This window comes from Mobula birostris, chromosome 11 (assembly GCF_030028105.1).
Source record: "Mobula birostris isolate sMobBir1 chromosome 11, sMobBir1.hap1, whole genome shotgun sequence".
In the NCBI taxonomy this organism is placed as follows: domain Eukaryota; kingdom Metazoa; phylum Chordata; class Chondrichthyes; order Myliobatiformes; family Myliobatidae; genus Mobula; species Mobula birostris.
Genome location: NC_092380.1, coordinates 37,254,008 through 37,272,741, shown reverse-complemented (window position 1 = coordinate 37,272,741; position 18,734 = coordinate 37,254,008). Strand labels below are relative to the sequence as shown.

At 43.2% G+C, this 18,734-nt stretch overlaps 1 pseudogene; it reads left to right on the top strand.

Moving 5' to 3' along the window:
* Positions 1 to 18,734, top strand: part of LOC140204659 (uncharacterized) — a 69,113-nt pseudogene that overhangs the window by 21,753 nt on the left and 28,626 nt on the right.

The window sequence follows — 18,734 nt, the reverse complement described above, 5'->3', positions numbered from 1 at the left end:
ATTGCTTGTGGAAGCTTGCTGTATTAAACAAGCAGCCATGTTCTCATAAAATCTTGATTGGATTGGTGCAATTTGGCAATGGGATGATAATGTTTGTAAATGCTTTCAATAGCACTGTTCTTACCCAGAAAATCTTCTGAGGTGTATATATTTCAATGCTAGGAGTATTGCAGGGAAGGCAGATGAGTTGAGGGCGTGGATTGACACGTGGAATTATGACGTTGTAGCAATTAGTGAAACTTGGCTACAGGAGGGGCAGGACTGGCAGCTTAATATCCCAGGGTTCCGATGTTTCAGATGTGATCAAGGCAGAGGAATGAAAGGTGGGGGAGTGGCATTGCTTGTTAGGGAAAATATTACAGCAGTGCTCAGGCAGGACAGATTAGAGGGCTTGTCTACTGAGTCCTTGTGGGTGGAGCTGAGAAACAGGAAAGGTATGGCCACATTAGTGGGATGGTATTACAGACCACCCAATAGTCAAAGAGAATTGGAAGTGCAAATCTGCAGAGAGATAGCAGGCAACTGCAGGAAATATAAAGTTGTGGTGGTAGGGGATTTTAATTTTCCATATATTGATTGGGTCTCCCATACTGTTAGGGGGCTAGATGGTTTAGAGTTTGTAAAATGTGTTCAGGAAAGTTTTCCAAATCAATATATAGAGGGACCAACTAGAGGGGATGCAATATTGGATCTCCTGTTAGGAAACGAGTTAGGACAAGTGACAGAAGTCTGTGTAGGGGAACACTTTGGTTCCAGTGATCATAACACCATTAGTTTCAACTTGATCATGGACAAGGATAGATCTGGTCCTAGGGTTGAGGTTCTCAACTGGAAGAAGGCCAAATTTGAAGAAATGAGAAAGGATCTAAAAAGCGTGGATTGGGACAGGTTGTTCTCTGGCATGGATGTGATCGGCAGGTGGGAAGCCTTCGAAGCAGAAATTTTGAGAGTGCAGAATTTGTATGTTCCTGTCAGGATTAAAGGCGAGGTGAATAGGAATAAGGAACCTTGGTTCTCAAGGGATATTGCAACTCTGATAAAGAAGAAGAGAGAGTTGTATGACGTGTATAGGAAGCAGGGAGTAAATAAGGTGCTTGAGGAGTATAAGAAGTGCAAGAAAATACTTAAGAAAGAAATCAAGAGGGCTAAAAGAAGACATGAGGTTGCCTTGGCAGTCAAAGTGAAGGATAATCCAAAGAGCTTTTACAAGTATATTAAGAGCAAAAGGATTGTAAGGGATAAAATTGGTCCTCTTGAAGATCAGAGTGGTCGGCTATGTGTGGAACCAAAGGAAATGGGGGAGATCTTAAATAGGTTTTTTGCGTCTGTGTTTACTAAGGAAACTGGCATGAAGTCTATGGAATTAAGGGAAACGATTAGTGAGATCATGGAAACTGTACAGATCGAAAAGGAAGAGGTCCTTGCTGTCTTGAGGAAAATTAAAGTGGATAAATCCCCGGGACCTGACAGGGTGTTCCCTCGGACCTTGAAGGAGACTAGTGTTGAAATTGCAGGGGCCCTGGCTGAAATATTTAAAATGTCGCTGTCTACAGGTGAGGTGCCGGAGAATTGGAGAGTGGCTCATGTTGTTCCGTTGTTTAAAAAAGGATCGAAAAGTAACCCGAGAAATTATAGGCCAGTAAGTTTAACGTCGGTAGTAGGTAAGTTATTGCAGGGAGTACTAAGAGACAGAATCTACAAGCATTTGGATAGACTGGGACTTATTAGGGAGAGTCAACATGGCTTTGTGCGTGGTAGGTCATGTTTGACCAATCTATTGGAGTTTTTCGAGGAGGTTAGCAGGAAAGTGGATGAAGGGAAGGCAGTGGATATTGTCTACATGGACTTCAGTAAGGCCTTTGACAAGGTCCCGCATGGGAGGTTAGTTAGGAAAATTCAGTCGCTAGGTATACATGGAGAGGTGGTAAACTGGATTAGACATTGGCTCGATGGAAGAAGCCAGAGAGTGGTGGTAGAGAATTGCTTCTCTGAGTGGAGGCCTGTGACTAGTGGTGTGCCACAGGGATCAGTGCTGGGTCCATTGTTATTTGTCATCTATATCAATGATCTGGATGATAATGTGGTAAATTGGATCAGCGAATTTGCTGATGATACAAAGATTGGAGGTGTAGTAGACAGTGAGGAAGGTTTTCAGAGCCTGCAGAGGGACTTGGACCAGCTGGAAAAATGGGCTAAAAAATGGCAGATGGAGTTTAATACTGACAAGTGTGAGGTATTGCACGTTGGAAGGACAAACCAACGTAGAACATACAGGGTTAATGGTAAGGCACTGAGGAGTGCAGTGGAACAGAGGGATCTGGGAATACAGATACAAAATTCCCTAAAAGTGGCGTCACAGGTAGATAAGGGTCGTAAAGAGAGCTTTTGGTACATTGGCCTTTATTAATCAAAGTATTGAGTATAAGATCTGGAATGTTATGATGAGGTTGTATAAGGCATTGGTGAGGCCGAATCTGGAGTATTGTGTTCAGTTTTGGTCACCAAATTACAGGAAGGATATAAATAAGGTTGAAAGAGTGCAGAGAAGGTTTACAAGGATGTTGCCGGGACTTGAGAAACTCAGTTACAGAGAAAGGTTGAATAGGTTGGGACTTTATTCCCTGGAGCGTAGAAGAATGAGGGGAGATTTGATAGAGGTATATAAAATTATGATGGGTATAGATAGAGTGAATGCAAGCAGGCTTTTTCCACTGAGGCAAGGGGAGAAAAAAACCAGAGGACATGGGTTTAGGGTGAGGGGGGAAAAGTTTAAAGGGAACATTAGTGGGGGCTTCTTCACACAGAGAGTGGTGGGAGTGTGGAATGAGCTGCCAGATGAGGTGGTAAATGCAGGTTCTTTTTTAACATTTAAGAATAAATTGGACAGGTACATGGATGGGAGGTGTATGGAGGGATATGGTCTGTGTGCAGGTCAGTGGGGCTAGGCAGAAAATGGTTTGGCACAGCCAAGAAGGGCCAAAAGGCCTGTTTCTGTGCTGTAGTTTCTATGGTTTCTAAATCTCTGAGCTTAAGAATGTACTATCACTGTGAACCAAGTACACAGGTGCAAAGAGTACTAAGTTGTGCCAAAAGACACAGTTGTGGTCAGTGGAGAAAAAGCTCTGGAAATGGGTGCACTGGATCACCCAGGCACAGCTGAGATCTTGCTATCTAAAGCTAAGGATTTGGGACTTGGATGAAAAATATAGTAAATATAGTTCCAAATTTGTCTCACATGAAGAAATTACAATGTATCTTTCAGACGAGTAAATAAGCAATTTTCTACCAATTGAAGTGGAGCATTGAGATCAGGGCTGGTGTCCACATCAGATATCCATACCTCAGTATCTAATGAGAGTAGTTCTGACTGAGGCCTCAAAGAAAGAATTGGGTCCAATTCCCAGTGAATTAAAATGTCAATTTGAGCTCCACAAGATAAATAAACTGCTTGTGTCACTTCTGATTCTTTAGCAGATCACCTTGCGAGACCATTGTTTCTTCTGTTCAATTAAGGTATACAATGATAATGAACACCTATCTTGCATAACAAGAGACCTGTTGCAGTCAGACCACAAAAGCTCCACACACTAACAGACTTCCACGAGAACGCCCAATCGTCTACTTTTGACATTCATTGGTATTGTCATTGCTGAGTTCACCTCCATCAGTCACTTCAAGGTCACAGTGACCAGCCGTATAAAAACTGTGACGATTTTTGTAAACTTTTTACATGGTAGAAATGACAAAGGTTTTGAGTATGGCAAACTCAAACACAATTCATCAGTCCTACTCTGAATGTCAGTTGTCCAGCACCTGAAGAACCTGGAACCTACCAGCCTTCTCCTTCCCACCCTCCCCCCACCTTCTTTATAGGGCCTCTGCCCCTTCCCCCTACAGTCCTGACGAAGGGTTCCGGCCCGAAACGTCAACCGACCTTTTCCACGGATGCTGCCCGACCTGCTGAGTTCCTCCAGCGTGTTGTGAGCGTTGGAGATACTAGAATGTATCTAGATAGATACCACACCAGACATACAATGAGAACCTGTACACATGTCAGTGTAGAGTGAGATTTGGATGAAGCAACCTGGAGATAGATTGTCTTTAAGTTATTGAAGAAGTGAGCAAATATTTCCTGTGTAACACCGTCATATCAGTTGTTGATCCTTCAAAAACAAGGCAGCTTGAAATGTGCATCTGCTTTGTGTCTGAAACTAAGTTTTCTGTTTTAACTTCTCATTGAAGCACTCCAGCATATCTTCACTGGAGATCGGATGCTCAACTGCTTGAAGTGAGGGAGGGATTCATTATGTCATCTGTCATGATGATACACTAGAGAACTCGTAGGGAAAAATCATTCATCTGTTCTGAGTGTGGGAAGGGATTCAGACATTAATCCGGCTTGCAAAACACGCCAGTGACTGCACAGTAGAGAAAAGGTTATTGACCTACTCTGTTTGTAGGAAGGGATATATTTAATGTCCCAACATATGCTGTGAGCAGGAAAGAGGCAGCAGAGAAGTTCGTCCTCAGGTAGAGATAAATTGCCTTCCACTTATTGAAGGAGTGAACAGGTATTTATTTCATAATACATCATATTAATTGTCGATCATTCAAAAACGAGGTATTATCTTGTCAAAGGCCTTCTGAAAACAACAGCTACATAACAGCCACCAATTCTTCTTTGCCTATCCTTGTTATTTCTTCAAAGAATTCGAACAGATTTGTCAAGCAAGATTTTCCCTTGAGAATTCCATGCTGACTATGGCCTATTTTATCATGTCCCTCCATATATCTCAAAATCACATCATTACAAATCATCTCCAATATCTTCTCAACCACTGAGGTCAGACTCACTGGCCTATAATTTCCTTTCTTCTGCGTGTATACCTTCTAGAAGTATTGAGTAACATTTGCAATTTTTCAGTCCTCAATTACTAGTGCCTGCACAATCTTTTCAGCCACCTCTTTCAGAACCCTGGTGTGTACACCATCTGGTTCAGGTAACTTATCTACCTTCAGACCTTTCAGTCTCCTGAGCAAGATGATCCAATATATCCCTTCCCACAGTCTGAGTAAGTGAACTCACTAAAGTACCTTCAGTTGAGATAACTGAGTGAATGCCTTCCCACGGTCTGAGCAAGTGAGTGGTCTCTCCCCACAGTGAATTGACTGGTGTGATAATATGTAAGATGATCAAGTGAATTCTTTCCCCCAGTCTGAGCAGCTGAATGCCTCTTCCCAGTGTGAACTCACTGATGTGCCTTCTGTTGAGATAACTGAGTGAATTCTTTCCCACAGTCTGAGTAGGTGAATGCAGTTTAAATTTCCTTATGTGGCTTCAGTAGAGATGACCGACTGAATCTCTTCCCACACACAGAACAGGTGAACAGCTTCTTCCCAATGTGAACGTGGCATGCCGGTAGATTAGGTAACTGAGTGAGTCTGTTCCCACAATCTGAGCAAGTGAACAGCTTCTCCCAAATGGGAACTCACTGGGGTTTCTGTTGATGGTATGAATCTTCCCACAACCTGATCAGGTGATTGACTACTCACCCATGTGAACTAACTGGTGTGTCCGTAGGTGGGATAAGTGAGTGAATCCTTCCCACAGTCTGAGCAGGTGAAGGACTCAGTGGTGTATCTTTGAACTCACTGGTGTATCTTTGGGTCAGCTGAGTGAGTGAACTCCTTCCCACACTGAGAGAAGGAGAATGATGTCTCCCTGCTATCAATTCTCTGGAAATTCATCATGTCAGATGTCAGACAGAGTGAGTCCCTCGCACAGTCAATGCAGTTGAAGAACTGATCTCCAGTGAACAAATGCTGGTGTGTTCTCAGCACCCTGGTCCCAGTGGATTTCACTGAGCTACAACAGAAAGCTTAATTTCAGATACAAAGCATGTTTCCAGCTGAGATGAGATACTTCTTTATCTCCTGGGATCAACAACAGACATATACCTCTTACAAAGGAAATATCTGGACAGAGACCTTAGAACTGGTGTGTTGTTAATTTGTACACAATTTCTTTGTAATTTCTAACCTGTAAAATGATTTACAGCAGACATCAATGGGTGCAGGAGAGCATTTCAGATGCAGCTCCTGATCTTCTAACTACACATGGATCAAGGGTCCAGACTGACCATCCAGTTCTCGGACTGTTTTTCTGTCTATATCAGAATGGGCCAGGATTTCCAGCAACTGCAGATTTTTTCACATTTCTGCCTGCCTTCGATCTGTGACGCGGCTCAGTTTGTCTCTCCATCAGTATTATTTCAAGTTCTGGTCATGGTCCACAGTGCTACAAAGGACATATGATATTATATGGCTGATCCTGGAGACTTTCTAATTATTCTGTCCTCTTGACATAGACTCCCCCACAATAAGAAACATCCTCTCCACAACCATTTTATCAAGTCCTTCCAACATTAAATTGGTTTCAATGAGGTCCACCCTCATTCTTCTGAATTTCAGTGAGTACAGGCTTAGAGCCATCAAATGCTCCTCACACGATAAGTCTTTCAATCCCAGAATCATCTTCATGAACCTCTTCTAAATCCTCTCCAATGTCAGCACATCCTTCATAGAAAAACCATAGAAACCATAGAAAAACTGTGGCACAGAAACAGGCCTTTTGGCCCTTCTTGGCTGTGCCGAACCATTTTCTGCCTAGTCCCACTGACCTGCACACGGACCATATCCCTCCATGTATCTGTCCAATTTATTCTTAAATGTTAAAAAAGAACCCGCATTTACCACCTCATCTGGCAGCTCATTCCATACTCCCACCACTCTCTGTGTGAAGAAGCCCCCCACTAATGTTCCTTTTAAACTTTCCCCCCCCTCATCCTTAACCCATGTCCTCTGTTTTTTTCTCCCCTTGCCTCAGTGGAAAAAGCCTGCTTGCATTCACTCTATCTATACCCATCATAATTTTATATACCTCTATCAAATCTCCCCTCATTCTTCTACGCTCCAGGGAATAAAGTCCTAACCTATTCAACCTTCCTCTGTAACTGAGTTTCTCAAGTCCCGGCAACATCCTTGTAAACCTTCTCTGCACTCTTTCAACCTTATTTATATCCTTCCTGTAATTTGGTGACCAAAACTGAACACAATACTCCAGATTCGGCCTCACCAATGCCTTATACAACCTCATCATAACATTCCAGCTCTTATACTCAATACTTTGATTAATAAAGGCCAATGTACCAAAAGCTCTCTTTACGACCCTATCTACCTGTGACGCCACTTTTAGGGAATTTTGTATCTGTATTCCCAGATCCCTCTGTTCTACTGCACTCCTCAGTGCCTTACCATTAACCCTGTATGTTCTACCTTGTTTTGTCCTTCCAACGTGCAATACCTCACACTTGTCTGTATTAAACTCCATCTGCCATTTTTCAGCCCATTTTTCGAGCTGGTCCAAGTCCCTCTGCGGGCTCTGAAAACCTTCCTCACTGTCTACTACACCTCCAGTCTTTGTATCATCAGCAAATTCGCTGATCCAATTTACCACATTATCATCCAGATCATTGATATAGATGACAAATAACAATGGCCCCAGCACTGATCCCTGTGGCACACCACTAGTCACCAGTCAGCCATTCTTCCTTAGATAAAATGCATAAAACTGCTCACAATACTCCAAGTGAAGCTTCCCTGTGCTTTGTAAAGCCTGAACATTGCATTCTTGCTTTTATATTCTAGTCCTTTCAAAATGAATGTTAGCCTTTGCATTCCTCATCACAAACTCAACCTGAAAATTAACCTTTAAGGAATTTTGCACAAAGACCTTTTGCACCTCAGATTATTGAATTTTCACTCCACTACAAAATCCACTTTTACTTCTGTTACTAAAGTGGATGGCCATACACTTTCTGACACTATATTCCATCTACCACTTTGCCCATTCTCCTAATCTGTCTAAGTCCTTCTGTTGCCTCTCTGATTCCTCAACATTACCTGCCCCTCCACCTGACTTCACAATGTCTACAAACTTGGCCATAAAACCATCAATTCTGTCATCCAAATCATTGGCATTTAACGTAAAAAGCTGACCCAACACAAACCGCTGTGGAAGATCACTACTCACTGACAGACAACCAGAAAAGGCTCTCTTTATTCCCACGCTTTGCCTCCTGCCAGTCAGCCACTGCTTTATCTATGCGAATATCTTTCCTGTAATACCATGGGCTCTTAGCCTGGTAAGCAGCCTACATTCAGGCACCTTGTCAAGTGCCTTCTGTAGATCTATTTACACAACATCCACTAATTACCTTTTGTCCACTCTGCTTGTTGTTTCTTCAAAGAATTCCTACAGATCAGGCAAGATTTTCCTTTAAGGAAACCATGTTGACATTGGTTTATTTTATCACGTGCCTCCAAGCACTTCAAAACCACATCTGTAATAATTTACTCCCAATATCTTCTCAACCACTGAGGTCAAACTAACAGACCAGTAATTTCCTTTCTTCCACCTCTCTCACTTCTTGGTGGATTGGCACTTGCCATTTTCCAATCCTCTGGAACCATAATACCATAAGACCATAAGACAAAGGAGCAGAAGTCAGCCATTCGGCCCATCGAGTCTGCTCCGCCATTTTATCATGAGCTGATCCATTCTCCCATTTAGTCCCACTCCCCCACCTTCTCACCATAACCTTTGATGCCCTGGCTACTCAGATACCTATCAATCTCTGCCTTAAATACACCCAATGACTTGGCCTGCACTGCTGCCCATGGCAACAAATTCCATAGATTCACCACACTCTGACTAAAAACCATGCCAGAATCTATTGATTGTGGGAAGATCATTACTAATGCCTGCAAAACCTCTTTCAGAACCTGGGATGTAGACCATTGGTCCAGGTGACTTATCTATCTTCAGACCATACAGTTTTCTGAGCACCTTCTCCCTAGTAATGGCAACATTACTCACTCTTGCCACCTGACACTCTTGAATTTTTGGCATACTGCTAGTGTCTACCCCAGTGAAAACTGATGCAAAATACTTACTCAGTTCATCCACCATCTACTTGATTCACGTTACTACATCTCCAGCATCATTTTCCAGCAGGTCCAATATCTACTCTTGACTGTCTTTTACATTTTATATATCTGAAGAAACTCTTGGTCTTTTTAATATTATTGGCTAGCTTACCTTCTTTTCCTCATTATGACGTTTTTGTTGCCCTTCTGTGGTTTTTTTTTAAAAGCTTCCCAATCCACTATTTTCCCTCCAAGTTTTGCTTTATTACATACCCTTTCTTTGGCTTTTATGTTGGTTTTGACTTCCCTTGTCAACCACATTGCTGCATCCTGCCTTTAAAACACTACTTCTTTGGAATCCTGTGCCTTCAGAATTGCTCCAAAAATAGCTAGCCATTGTTTCTTTGCCATCATCCTTGATAGTGTTCCCTTCAAATCAGTTTTTGCCAGCTCCTCTCTCATGCCTCTGTAATTCCCTTTAGTCCATTGTAATACTGACACATCTGATTCTTCTCAAATTTCAGGGTGAATTCTATCATATTATGATCACTGGCCCAAAAGGTTCCTTTGCCTTTAAGATCTCTGATCAATCTTGGTTCATTACACAACACCCAATCCAGAATAGCTGATCCCCAAGTGGGCTCCACATGAGCTGCTCTAATAAGCCATCTTGTAGGCATTCTACAAATCCCTCTAGGAATTCCCCCTCCTGGAATCCAGCACCAACCTGACTTTCCCGATCTGCCTTCATATTGAAATTGCCCATGACTATCACAACATTACCCCTCCCCTCCTTGGCATTCATTTTCTGTTTCCCATTGTAATTTGTAAAACACATCCTTGCTACTGTTTGGGGTCTGTATATAATTCCCATCAGGGTCCTTTTTTTTTAACCTTTGCATCTCTTAGCTCGACCCACAACGGTTCTATACCTTCTGATTCTATGTCACTTCTTTTTAATGATTTGATGAGAATCAAGCTCTACCCATCTTTTCAATATAATGTGTATCCTTAAACATAAGCTCCAAGTTATAATCTTCTTAAATCAAAGATTCACAATAAAGACTCACAATGTTATACATGACTATCTGGTATAAGTTTATCTACCATAAAAAGCCATCTTGTCAGCATTTTAGAAACTCCCCCTCTTGAGCTCAACACCAACCTGGTTTTTCCAAAGTACCTGCATATTGGTATCCCCATAAGTATCATTACATTGCTGTTTTGACATACATGTTCTATCTTCCATTATAATTTGTAGACCATATCTTTGCTTCTGTCCAGAGGTTTGTGTATAGCTCCCATCAGGGTCTTTTTACCCTTGTAGTTTCTTAGCTCTACCCACAATGATTCCACACTACCAGCTCCTGTGTCACCTCTTTCTAATGATCTGATTTCATCTTTTACCAACAGAGCTACCCTACCCCCTCTACCTAGCTGCCTTTCCTTTCGATACGTTAAGCTCTTAGGAGCAAGAGAGTATGGACAAAGAAGGGACAGGAGCACTTACAGGACTGTTTTAAGTTGGTGGACTAGACTGTATTCAAGGATTCATCTTACAGACTGAATGAGTATGTCACAGTTGTCACTGACTTTATTAAAACCTGTATGGATGATTGTATGCCTATGAGAATATATTCTATGCACCCAAATCAAAAGTTGTGGATGAACCAGGAGGTTCATAGTCAGCTAAGGGCTAGATCTGTAGTATTCAAGTCTGGTGATCCAGGACTATACAAGAAGGCCAGGACTTATGGAGGGCTAACTCAAGAGCAAAGGAACAATTCTGTATGAGGTTAGAGGCAGAAGTGGATTCACGTTAACTCTGGCAGGGTTTGCAGACCATTGCTTTCCACAGAGCAAAACCTAACATCATGAATGCCAGTGATGCTTCACTCCCAGATGAGCTCAAGTCCTTTCATGTGTATTTTAAAAGAAGAATAAAGCTACATCTGTAAGGATACCTGTAGCATGCAGTGACCTGTGATCTCTGTCTTAGAGGCCAACGTCACATTGTCTTTCAAGAGGATGAACCCTCACAAGGTGACAGGCACAACAAGCGGGATAGACAAAGGGGAATCGGTTGTTGTTGTGTACTTGTATTTTCAGAAGGCCTTTGACAAGGTGCCACACATGCGACTGCCTAGCAAGCCACGAGCCCATGGTATTAACAGGAAAGACTCTAGCTTGGATAAAGCAATGGTTGATTGGCAGGGGGCAAAGAGTGGAAATAAAGGAAGCCTTTTCTAATAGATGCCGGTGACTAGTGGTGTTCCACAGGGGTCTGTGTTGGGACAGATTATGTTATATGTCAGTGATCCGGATGATGGAATCAATGGCTTTGTTGCAAAGTTAGCGGTTAATACAAAGATAGGTGAAGGGGTAGGTAGTTTTGAGGAAATAGAGGGGCTATAAAAAAACTTAGATAAGGAGAATGGGCATATAAATGGATAAAGAATGGCAGATGATGCAGTGCCAGGAAGTGTGCAGTCATGCACTTTTGAAGAAGAAATGAAAGGGATGACTATTTTCTAAATAGAGGGAAAAAGCAACAATCTGAGGCACAAAGGGACTTGGGAGTCCTTGTGCAGGATTCCCTAAAGGTTAATTTGCAGGTTGAGTCCATGGTGAGGAAGGCAAGTGCAATATTGGCATCCATTTCAGGAGGACTAGAATATAAAAGCAAGGATGTAATGTTGAAGTATTGTAAAGCACACGTGAGGCTTCACTTGGAGTATTGTTAGCAGGCTTGGGTTGCTTATCTTAGAGAGGATGTGCTGAAACTGGAGAGAGTTCAAAGGAAATTCATGAAAATAATTCCAGGAATGAATGGCTTATCATATGAAGAGTATTTGATGGCTCTGGGCTTGTATTGACTGGAATTCAGAAGACTGAGGGGTGACCTGTTGAATGGGGTGAGGCCTTGATAGAGTAGATATGGAGATGATATTTCCTGTGGTGGGAGTGTCTAAGACCATCGACACACCCTCAGGATAGAGGGGTGTACTTTTAGAACAGAGATGAGGAGGAATTTCTTTAGCCAGAAAGTGGTGAAGTATGGAGGCTAAGTCTTTATGTACAGTATAGTTAAGACAGAGGTTAATAAATTCGTGATTGATCAGGGTATGAAGGGATACTGGGGGAAGACAAAGAGATTGGGGCTGAGAGGAAACTTGGATCAGCCATGGTGAAATAGTGGAGCAGACTCGATAGGCCAAATGGTCTAATTCTGCTCCTATATCTTATGGTCTAAAATACTGATGAACTCAGTGAATTAGGCAGCATCTATAAAGAAGAATATAACCATATAACAATTACAGCATGCAAACAGACCTTCTAGTCCATGCCGAACTCTTACTCTCACCTAGTCCCACTGACCTGCACTCAGCCCATAACCCTCCATTCCTTTCCTGTCCATATAGCTATAAATAAAGTGTTGACATTTCAGGTCAAACCACTTCACTATGCTTAGACTGTTTACTCCTCTGCTTAGATGCTGCCTGACCTGCTGAGTTCCTGCAGCACTTTGTGGGTGTTGCTCTACTGTTTATTTCCAGGATCTGCAGAATCTCGTGTTTTATATTTGCATTTGTGAGTTGGACCTTGACAATAGTTCCAAAATTGCCTGTTGACCTTAAGTATATTGTATGTGGGAGCTTGCTGCGTTAAAATAGCTTCTGAGTTTTCTACATACAAACATTGGTCTGTTTTTGAGACGTGTAGCGTGGAACCAGTGCTTGTTTTTAAAGACAACCTGGCATGCCCACGCTTCAAAATTGGTTACCAGTTCAAACGCGCATGTGTAGTAGCTGCAGGTCGTTTCCCAAAATCACGCATGCGCTCAGTGGACAACAGACTCTGCAGGATCGGCGGTAGGTCGGAGCAGGGTTTCATCATCACCGGTGTTCACACCACGACTGCAGAACAATTGTTACGAGCTCCGGACAGACCGTGGACCCGCACCCCGGGACATTCCGGTCCTTTCCCTGTTCGACAGCCCCACGATCCCCACAAGGGCTCCAGGGAATTTTCAGCGACTGAGCGAAGACGTGGCACAATTTGCATAGCGCATGCGCACGGCCGGGACCGTGATGCACAGACGTTCTCGTTAAGAATTAATATCACCGGTAATGTCGTGAAATTTGTCTTTGCGGCAGCGGGACAATGCAGTGCATTAATAAAAACAAATTGCGTTAGTATATATTTAATTAAACAAGTAGTGCAAAATTATTGAGGTCGTGTTCATGGGTTCAATGTCCATTCAGAAATCAAATGAGAGAGGGGAAGAAGGTGCTCCAAAATCATTAGTGTGTGCCTTCAGGCTTCTGTACCTCCTGCCTGATGGCAGCAATGAGAACAGAGTCTAATTGATGGGGGCTGCTTGAAGATGTCCTGGATGCTGGTGCCCACGATACAGCTGACTGAATTTACAATTTTTTGCAGCTTCTTTCCATCCTGTGCAGTAGCCCCCACCCCCATACCAGACGATGGTGCGCCAGTTAGAAGGTGCAGCCCGAGTCTGTGCCATCCTGATTAAGACCCAATCATCTTGTGTTGGTGCCTTACAACAGCTGCAAACAGCTAGAAAGCATCCCACTGACTATCCTTTGCCCTGGAAAATCTAACATTTTAAATATGGACACACTTTCAACCTAGGTGAAATATAACTGTAGGTCTGCACTGCACCACTGCACTCTTCCCCACCTCTTAGAGGACCACAACCTTGTCATGGTTTTGAGGCTTGAATGCCTCAATGACCCAGACAGCTATGTTGGCTGGAGTCAGGGCCTTGTGCTTTGGCTCTTGATAGGGTCACCCATGCCAAACAAGTCAAAGGGTAGAGCCCAGACTAACAGCAGTCCACAGATCCTCTAGGTTCGGGGGTTCATCTCAGGGCTAACAAGCTTGACTGGTCAAACAAAACTTACGGAAACAGCAATGAAGAATTCTCTATTTCTGAGTGCAATATCGGTCTCCACCCAGGACTTGCATGAATTACAGTAAACTGAGTGGAAGCTACTGACATGATGAAGGAAGCTGTGTATGCCGTCAGAGATGGAGGACCCCTCCTAAGCACCAGCGGCGTAATGGGCAAAAGAAGAATACCTTTCCCAGAAGAAATTAAAATGATCCATAAATCTGAAACCATACCTCCTGCACCAGTTCCTCAGCCACTCATTCATCTGCCAAATTACCGTATTCTTACCCTCACTGACGTGTGGCACAGGCAGCAATCCAGAGATTGCTACCTGGCAGTTTTGCTTTTCAGCTTTCTACCCAGTTCTCTAAATTCTCTCTTTAGGACCTCTTCTCTTTGCCTTCCTATTTCACTGGTACTAATATGTACCAAGATGTCACCTTCCCCTGTTAGAATGTCATGGATACAATCCAAGATGTCCCTGACCCTGGCACCCAGGAGGCAACAACATATCATCTGGGACCATCTATGGTGTCCTAGACTGTACAGAATTTCCCAACACCACTGCACTCTTCATCTGTCCCCTTCGGTTCTGAGCCACAGAGCCAGCAACTCGTTTACTGTCACATCCCCCTAGGTAGGTCATCCAAAATGGTATACTTGTTATTCAGGGTATCGGCCACAAGGGTACTCTTTACCAACTGCCTGCATCCCTTTCCTCTCCTGACAGTCACCAATTCACCTGCCTCCTGCAATGACAACCTTGCTCCCGGAAGTGAACTTTACTGGGTGTTTTTTATAGACCTCAATACTAACAGGGACATCGAGGAACAGATAGGGAGACAGATTTTGGAACTGTACAGTAATAACAGGGTTGTTGTTATTATGGGAGATTTTAATTTCCCAAACATTTATTGGCATCTCCCTAGAGTGAGGGGTTTAGATGGGGTAGTTTGTTAAGGTGTATTCAGGAAGGTTTTCTGACACAGTATGTAGATAAGCCTACAGGAGGAGAGGCTGTACTTGATCTGGTCTCTCCGTGGGAGAGCATTTTGGAGATAGTGATCACAATTCTATCTCCTTTACCATATCATTGGAGAGGGATAGGAACAGACAAGTTAGGAAAGTGTTTAATTGGAGTAAGGGGAAATATGAAGCTATTAGACAGGAACTTGGAAGCATAAATTGGAAACAGATGTTCTCAGGGAAATGTACGGCAGAAATGTGGCAAATTTTCAGGGGATATTTGTGTGGTGTTCTGCATAGGTATGTTCCAATGAGACAGAGAAAGGATGGTAGGGTACAGGAACCATGTGAACAAAGGCATTTGAAAATCTAATCAAGAAGAAAAGAAAGGTTCAAAAAACTAGGTAATGATAGAGATCTAGAAAATTATAAGGCTAGCAGGAAGGAGCTTAAGAATGAATTTAGAAGAGCCAGAAGAGGCCATGAGAAGGCCCTGGCGAACAAGATTAAAGAAAACCCCAAGGCGTTCTACAAGTATGTGAAGAGTAAGATGACGAGCCATGTGAGAATAAGACCAATCAAGAGCAATAATGGAAATGTATGCATGGAGTCGGAGGAGGTAGCGGAGGTACTTAATGAATACTTTGCTTTAGTATTCACCAGTGAAAAGGACCTTGGCAAATGTAGGGATGACTTGCAGCAGACTGAGAAGCTTGAGCATATAGACATTAATTAAGAGAATTTGCTGGAACTTTTGGAAAACATCAAGTTGGATAAGTCACCAGGACCGGATGAGATATACCCAGGCTACTGTCGGAAGTGAGGGAGGATGACCTTTGCATCATCAATGGGGATGGGAGAGGTTGTAGAGGATTGGAGGGTTGCAGATGTTGTTCCCTTATTCAAGAAATTGCACCATCTCAGATCGCAAGACCCTACAGTGGATAGTGAGGTCAGCTGAGAAGATCATCGGGGTCTCTCTTCCCGCCATCACAGACATTTACACCACATGCTGCATCCGCAAAGCAAACAGCATTATGAAGGACCCCACCCACCCCTCATACAAACTCTTCTCCCTCCTGCCATCTGGAAAAAGGCACCAAAGCATTCAGGCTGTCACGACCAGACAATGTAACAGTTTCTTCCCCCAAGCCATCAGACTCCTCAATACCCAGAGCCTGGACTGACACCAACCTACTGTACCCTCTACTGTGCCTACTGTCTTGTTTATTATTTATTACTATTTATTGTAGTGCCTGCACTGTTTTGTGCACTTTATGCAGTCCTGGATAGGTCTGTAGTTCAGTGTAGTTTTGTATTGTTTCATGTAGCACCATGGTCCTGAAAAACGTTGTCTCGTTTTTACTATGTTCTGTACCAGCAGTTATGGTTGAAATGACAATAAAATGTGACAACTTGACTTGACTTGAAAGGGAGTAGAGATAGCCCAGGAAGTTATAGACCAGTGAGTCTTACTTCAGTGGTTGGTAAGTTGATGGAGAAGATCCTGAGAGGCAGGATTTATGAACATTTGGAGAGGCATAATATGATTAGGAATAGTTAGCATGGCTTTGCCAAAGGCAGGTTGTGCCTTACGAGCCCGATTGAATTTTTTGAGGATGTGACTGAACACATTCATGAAGGTAGAGCAGTAGATGTAGTGTATATGGATTTCAGCGAGGGATTTGATAAGATGTCCCATGCAAGGCTTGTTGAGAAAGTAAGGAGGCATGGGATCCAAGGGGACCTTGCTTTGTGGATCCAGAACTGGCTTTCCTACAGAAGGCAAAGAGTGGTTGTAGACGGGTCATATTCTGCACGGAGGTCGGTGACCAGTGGTGTGCCTCAGAGATCTGTTCTGGGACCCCTTCTCTTCGTGATTTGTATAAATGACCTGGATGAGGAAGTGGAGGGATGCATTAGTAAATTTGCTGATGACACAAGGGTTGGGGGTGTTGTGGATAGTGTGGAGAGCTGACAGTGGTCACAGCAGGATATTGATAGGATGCAAAACTGGGCTGAGAAGTTCCAAGTTTAAATCTCCGTAAGAATTTATAATATATCTTTCAGATAAATACATAAGCAATTTTCTACCAATTGTAGTTGAACACTGAGATCAGGTCATAAGTCTAGAATGATCTGATCTCCAGACCTCAGAAGCTAATGGGAATAGTTGAGAGTGATATCTAAAAGAAAGAACTGGGTCCATCCTCCAGTGAATTAAGATGTTAGAGCTCCATAGGATGAACATCACATGTCCTTGCATCACTCTCAGCAGGCCACCATTGTTTCTTCTATTCAATTTGGGTGTATAATGGGTGTTGGCGGAACGGAATTACGTCTCTACCAAAAGAGGTGTAAGGCACTCCTTCCCTCCACTGGTCTGCAGGTCACCCTTGGGCCCAGTCGGGGGCACAGGAAGCAATGGGAGCAGGGGCTGGATGGTCGATGGTCACACATCACAAGTCCTGGTTATGGGACCACTGACACCAGGCAGACAATTTCTGAAGAGTATTGATAATGGCTGGGGCCACTTGTCTTGTAAAAACACTGTCTACGACGGCAATCTACTTCTGTAGAAAAATTTGCCAAGAACAATCATGGTCACCGATAAGACCACATCATACGACACGGCACATAATTATGATGAATGATAGGGAACACCTCTGATTTGGGTAACAAACGACCCATAGCATTCACACCTGAAAGGTTCCACACATAACAATCTCCAATGATAAAGTCTATTCACCTACTCCTGACATTCGTTGGTATTGCCATTGCTGAGTTTACCAATGTCAATCACTGCAGGGTCACAGTGATCAGAAAGACTCCAGGAGCAAGTCTCCAGAGAGAATGAGGGTCGTCGAGAGACAGATGGGGAGTAAGAGGAAAGTAAACGACCCAGAGAAGGGGCAGTGGAGAAGAGTGTGGAGTGGCACAAAGACTGGTGTGAGACAGGGTGTGGGAAAGTGGGCGACACAGAGTGGTGGGGATTAGCGGAGGTGGTGGGGAATAGGAAGATTCAGAGCGGGTCTTCTGAAAGGGTCTCGGCCCGAAATGCTGACACTTTATTCTCCTTCATAGATGCTGCCTGAGTTCCTCCAACACTGTGTGTGTGTGAATTGTGTGTAGTTTTGTTGGTTATTACTGCCTGCAAGAATGTATCATGATAAGTATTCTATGTATGCAAATAAGGCATTAGAGTTGCACAAGATTTCAATTGTCAATATCCATATAAAATTGACAACTCTGAGCAGAAGTTTTAGAGCAGTTCAGTGACAGGGACTGGACCATTGCCCTTGTGCACAAGTAAATAAAGTCTGAAGCAAGTTGTCAGAGACCAGTTGATCAGTGAAGCTGCTTCTTCACCCAGAGTGGTGACCATTCGGAACCCGTCACTACAGGGGCAACTGAAGGTGAGCAGCAGAGATAGGTTTAAGGGGAAATGGAATGAACAGAGATAGACAAAAGAACATTGCTTCAGGGCAATAGGATGAGGAATGTGCCTCTCTGCAACGGGAACAGAAACACTGCCAACAATCAGAACGGCCTCTACCAACTCTACTAGCATGCTGCAGAGTCAGTAAGTGCCTGACTAGTAATGCCACCCCTCCTCCTTTAATCCCTCCCAGTCTTTCACATCTAAAAATGACAGAACCCCAAATATTGAGCTGCCAGTCCTGCCCTCCTGCAACCAAGACTCATTAATGACTACAATATCATAATTCCATGTGTTGATTCATGTCCTGACCTCATCCACCTTTCCTACAATAATTCTTATTGAAACATACGCAGCTCAGGACACTAGTTGCACCATGCTTAACCTTTTGATTCCTGACTTTTTCCTGAGGTCTTACCAACA